Below are 6,052 nucleotides of genomic sequence, written 5' to 3'. Positions count from 1 at the left end.
GCATCAATAGACAAATGTCCATTCGCAAGTGCTAAATTGGTGTCATTTTGATAAGTTTTTTGAAAGATGTTAATTAATTGTTAAGTGGCTTAAATGATGTTTGAATGAGTAGAGTTCATGGTTGAAAAGTATAAATTGAAAGTTGCCGTATGAGTGTATATACATTTTAGAAAGAAAGATGTTGTTGTTTAGTTGAATTTTCATTTGATAAATGTTCATTCGGTCAAATGGGAGAAGAATGAGATGAATTTAAATGTTGTGGTTTATTATTTTAGTTGCTAAATGAAGAAAAATCGGCTAACAACGGAGTACTAAGGCCGAATATGATTTTGAATATTAGTGGTGTAGTTGCCGAATTTGAACTATGAAGTTATTGAGTAATGTGTGTGTTTTAAGTGATAGAATTGAGTGAATGCTTGGAATGTGATATGTATGAATTATGTGTTAAATTAAGGTTTGCTAAGCTAGCTATTAAGATGAAGTGCAAATGTTAGTAATTGATTGCTAGTGTATATATGTGTACTAGCCGAGCTTTGAATTTAAATAATGGTTGGAGCACCATGTGTTGTAATGAGATTATTTGAGTGAAATCATAGATATTTATATGATGAATTCGATTGTGGATATACATGCTTAAATAAGATGCACACATGAATGAATAGATAGCTTGGTGTTGCATGTATTCGGTCATAAAGGTGCACATGAGGAAATGTTAGATTAATTGTATTAAATTGCTCAATGTGATTAAAAATGCGTATGACCATTTTGTGTTTGAGCTAAAGGTGGCCATATGACCTATCAAACTCCTTGTCATATTCGGCCATAAGCTAGCATAATGAGACTTTAATAAGTTAAATTTGTTTGAATTAGCTCAAGAGCTTAGAGGACCAAAGTTGGATAAGGGAAGGGAAAAAGTGATCGAATAGCCGCCGAAATCGTTCGACCACATCCGAGGTAAGTTTTAAGTGATTAAATGTTGAGTAAATTCAATTATAATAGGACATAATGAGTTGATTTAATAAGATATGATGTGGCCATGATATGTCTTAAACTCAAATGGTAAGTTCCTAAGTGTTTGGACTTGGAAATTTAAGAGCAAATTGTAATAATTTGCTCAGGACAGCAGCAGTAACGTGATTTTAGAAAATCACTATAAATGTTTGGTGTGGAATTATAGGCTGAATAAAATATGTAATCAAAGCTTAATTAGTCTAGTTTCTTATAAAAGAAAACGTGTAAGCAAAGAAATTTCCTATAAAGAGATATTTAAAGTTGTGTGAGACAGTGTCAGAATGACTCCGAAATCCCCTGTTTTGTTTTAAGAAAATCACTATAATTTGTACAAAAATGGTTACAAGATAAAATTTATATGCTTAGACTCCTTAATGAGTCTAGTTTCAAATGAAATCAAATAGAACATACTTTGAAATCTGTACAATGAGAATTTTGATTCGTAGTGAAGACTGGTCAGATTAGTTAAACAGTGAAACAGGGGAAACTTTAAGAAAAATCTGGTATTGATTGGCAAAACCTAAAATTCTGAAAAATTTATGGATGGAAGATATACGAGTCTATATTCAGGGAAAATTAACAGCAAGTGATTTGGAGTCTTGTATCTCCGGTTATAAATAATTTAGTGACCATTGCTCAGGAAAACAGCTCGTAGTGAATATGTGATTTTTGTTGTAAACATGGATAAAACTTGTTTTAGTTGCTCATAAGCTATTGATTAAACCCATACTTGAATTCTAAATCGTGATATTGTAAAATGATATATGAGTGTTAGATGGATCTTTGATATTAAAATTTGTGAAATTGTAAGTTTATGAGTATTCGAATATGAAATGATAGTATGGCGTGAAATTGAATTATTCATTGGAAAATGATTGATGTAGATTCGGCCAAGACCAAGTCTGTACATGATAGTATATGTGGTATGTGAAGTATATTTGAATAATTGTGATGTGAATACATGAAAATTTATATTTTGATTTAGGATTTTATGCGATGAATGCGAATGTGTATATATGAGATAAGGCCGAATGGCCGATGTGATGAATGTGAAAGTGTATATATGTGATAAGGCCTAATGGCCGATGTGATGAATGTGAAAGTGTATATATATGTGATAAGGCCTAATGGCCGATGTGATGTATGTGAAAGTGTATATATGTGATAAGGCCTAATGGCTGATGTGCTGAATGTGAAAGTATATATATGTGATAAGGCCGAATGGCCAATGTGATGGATGTGAAAGTGTATATATGTGATAGGGCCGAGTGGCCAACGTGATGGATGTGAAAGTGTATAAATGTGATAAGTCCCAAAGGGCATTTGTGTCGAGACTATATCCGGTTAAAACCCGCAGCTTTATGCGAGAATATTATCACTGATTAATGTCCGTAGGCTTCGTGCTCGTACTATATCCGAGCTCTAAAGACCCGATGACTACGTGTGGAGATTTTGTCCGGGTAAGCCCCGAACTAAAGGTTTTGCTGAAGATTCAAGTAAAGCGTAAGATTATACGACTTCACAGTAACAATTGGTAATAAATACGTTCAATGCGTTAAGTTGGTCAGGTATGTATTTTGAGATTATATTTAAGTTTGATTTAGACTAAATCACAAGGTCGTTATGTGATGCACATGTGAGTAAAGCAATAAGACGTTTCTATGATTATTGTGCATTTGGTCAATGTGGAAAGTTAGGTAAAATATGTAATGTACCTACGATCATAAGAGGTCACTATCAAGTGAGAATTTATCTGCCTATTATATATGATGAGATGTGCATATTCGGTAAAGGGATGGTATGCCCGAAGGAAGAGTGAAATAAAAATACGAACAACTATGTTATAATTTGATTATTATCTGTTTACACTGCTTAAAACTTACTAAGCATTGTAATGCTTACTCCGTGTACTTTGTTTCCTCTGTTTTATAGATCTCATTTGGAAGCTACAGGCTCAGGGATCGTCAGCAACTAGTCACACTATCACTATCCACTGTTTGGTACTGCTACGTTTTGGATTATCTTATGGCATGTATAGAATAGACTAGTAGTGAGAGGATATTTTGGTTAATGTATATAAGCCATGCGAAAATGGCATCTTTTGAATGTTTACTTAGTGAAGTTTAAATTTTACCTCTGGTTGTGCTTAGTACTCATTTAAATGAACGATCTTTATTTCAAGAAAAAGTTCAAAATTTTACTGTTCTGATATGAGTTTCAAGTCTGGTAATGCCCCTTTATCTATTCCGGTGACGGATACGGGATTGGGGTGTTATATAGACGATCCATCCCAAAAGCCGGAGCTACTCCAAGACTGAAGATCTCTCTCAGAATTCCTTTAGGTGTTTTAGAGTTTTCTTTATGTTTTGTTATTTTCATACTTTTGAGATGTACTCTTATCTTATTATGAACTAAACCCCTTAGATACCTAAGGGGGTTGAAACCTATGATGGATCTTGTTATTATTATCTGAACTGTATGATAAATACTTGGTTTGTTCTTAATTATGTGTCTTAATGCTTGAGTTAATATTACGGGTATTAATTCATGATTGGATGTGCTTATGCAGAGGAGCAAAAGTCCCTATCTAAGAAGTAGATTTGGCATAATTAAGTGGAGTTGATCGAACGCCTAGAAATAAGGTTACGAGATTTTTTCGGATTAGGGTGAAACCTAATATGTGAGTCCATAGATCGATTTACTGCTTCCCTAGGGGTTTTAATTAAGAAAGAAATTTCGATTAATTCAGCTGAGGGTTAGACAATATTAGTCTCGAAAAGGATAATAACATAGGTTAGGGAGTCTCACAGATTAAGTCAAGTGAATAAATCGTCTAGTTCAGAGTCAGATAACTAGTGAAATCTAGGTGGATTCCTCCTTGGGTGTCGTCTTTATCAAATTAATTTTTTTCAAGTCTTTTTCCAACTTTTCTTTTTACTTTAGTTTAATTAGTTAATTAGTTTAATAAACAACCCTTCTTTATTTCTAGGTTAGATAATAAAAAGATAGTTATTACTAGTACTTTTGGTTCCCTTGGGTATGATATCCCACTCCTGCCATTACTATACTATTGTTCGATAGGTGCGCTTGCCTTTTCGTCGTGATAATAGTTAGTCTAGGTTTGATCTTCATTATAAATATTTATTACTTGTTACGAATCACGCGATCAAGTTTTTGGCGCCGTTGCCAGGGAACTAAGATATTAGGAACGCTAAATTTTTATTACTTTAGCTATTTATTTTTCTTGCAATTTAATTTAATTTTTTTATTATTATTATTTATTAATTTACTTTTTCTTTCTTTTGGCAGGTTTTTATAGTTTATGACTAGAAGAAACCCGTCGGGACCATTGCTTTTTGACGAAGAAACCAATCGTACAGTTCGTAGAAATCAAAGAGAAATAAGGTGTAGCTTAAGATACACGGAGAACGAGCAAAAAGATGATACTCAACCCCCAACCGAAGAGATGGCTGAAAACCAAGACAATCAGCTACCTCCTGCAATTGCGGCTAATCAAAATCATGCTCCACGTATTATGTATGATTATGCTAAACCTTCTCTAACAGGAACTGAATCTAGCATAGTTAGACCTACTGTAGCTGCAAATACTTTTGAATTAAAACCTAACACTATTCAGATGATACAACAGTTTGTTCAGTTTGATGGTTTGCAGGATGAAGATCCCAATGCTCACTTAGCAAATTTCCTGGAATTTTGCGATACATTCAAAATCAATGGCGTCTCTAATGATTCCATTCGTCTTTGGTTATTCCCTTTTTCATTGAGGAACAAAGCTAAACAGTGGTTGAACTCGTTACCAGGAGGATCAATTACTACTTGGGAACAAATGACCCAGAAATTTTTACTAAAATATTTTCTGACGGCTAAATTACGTAATGATATCTCTTCTTTTGTGCAGGTGGATTTAGAAACACTTTACGATGCATGGGAGAGATACAAGGACTTACTGAGAAGGTGCCCTCACCATGGGTTATCGCTTTGGCTGCAAGTACAAACATTTCACAATGGTTTGAATCTCTCGACTCGGCAAATGGTTGACACAGCTGCTGGCGGAACCATCAACAATAAAACACCAAAAAATGCCTATAAGTTTATAGAGGAGATGTCACAGAATAACTATCAGTGGCAAGTCATGAGGACTAAGCCAACAAAAACAGCCGACGTTTTTAACGTCGACTCAGTTACTATACTGTCAAATTAGGTAGAACTTCTCAATAAAAAGATTGATGGTTTTCTTAATTCTACGCAGGTACATCCAGTAATGAGGTGTGACTCAAGTGGAGGAGGTGTGCATATCAAATATCAATCCTTCAATCCCACAACCGAAGAAGAACAAGTCAACTATATGGGTAACAATAACTTCAGATCTCAAAATAACCCATACAGTAATACTTATAATATAGGTTGGAGGAACCACCCAAATTTCTCTTGGGGTGTTCAAGGAAATCAAAAGCCACAAAATCCTCAGGGTTTTCAACAGCCACCTTATCAACAAGAGAAGAAATTGAACCTTGAGGAGATGCTTTCAAAATTCATATCAGTGTTAGAAGCCCGTTTCCAAAATACCGAGACAACACTTAAAATCAACAAGCATCGATCCAAGGGCTCGAAACTCAGATAGGCCAACTATCCAAACTAATCTCCAAATGGCCACAAGGTAGCTTACCAAGTAACACTGAACCCAACCCATAGGAACAGCTCAGTGCAATTAATATCCAGAATAACGAAGGAGTCGTGGAGCCTGAAACAGAACCAAGGCAAGAAACAGTGGTAAGCAAAAGGAGAGATGAGGTAGATCAAAATACAAACAAACCAGTGACTGTCAAATATGAACCTAGTGTGCCATATCCTAATGCGACAAGGAAAGACCGCTCAGACAAACAATTCGGTAAATTCCTCAAACTTTTGAAAAAATTACATATTAACTTACCGTTTAAAGCTTTGTCGTAGATGCCAAATGCAATGAAATTTTTAAAAGAGCTTTTAGTAAATAAGCGGAAGTTGGACGAAGCATCACATG

At 34.7% G+C, this 6,052-nt stretch overlaps 1 non-coding gene across 1 annotated transcript; it reads right to left on the bottom strand.

Annotated features, from left to right (window-relative positions):
• Window positions 1–4,897: 4,897 nt before the first annotated feature.
• On the bottom strand, window positions 4,898–5,004 carry LOC128289948 (small nucleolar RNA R71). Its single transcript, XR_008279588.1, has one exon. It is a non-coding gene; the product is annotated as a small nucleolar RNA R71 (small nucleolar RNA).
• Between the last annotated feature and the right edge of the window lie 1,048 nt (window positions 5,005–6,052).

This window comes from Gossypium arboreum, chromosome 2 (genome assembly GCF_025698485.1).
Source record: "Gossypium arboreum isolate Shixiya-1 chromosome 2, ASM2569848v2, whole genome shotgun sequence".
Classification (NCBI taxonomy): domain Eukaryota; kingdom Viridiplantae; phylum Streptophyta; class Magnoliopsida; order Malvales; family Malvaceae; genus Gossypium; species Gossypium arboreum.
This window is presented reverse-complemented; position numbering and strand designations above follow the sequence as displayed.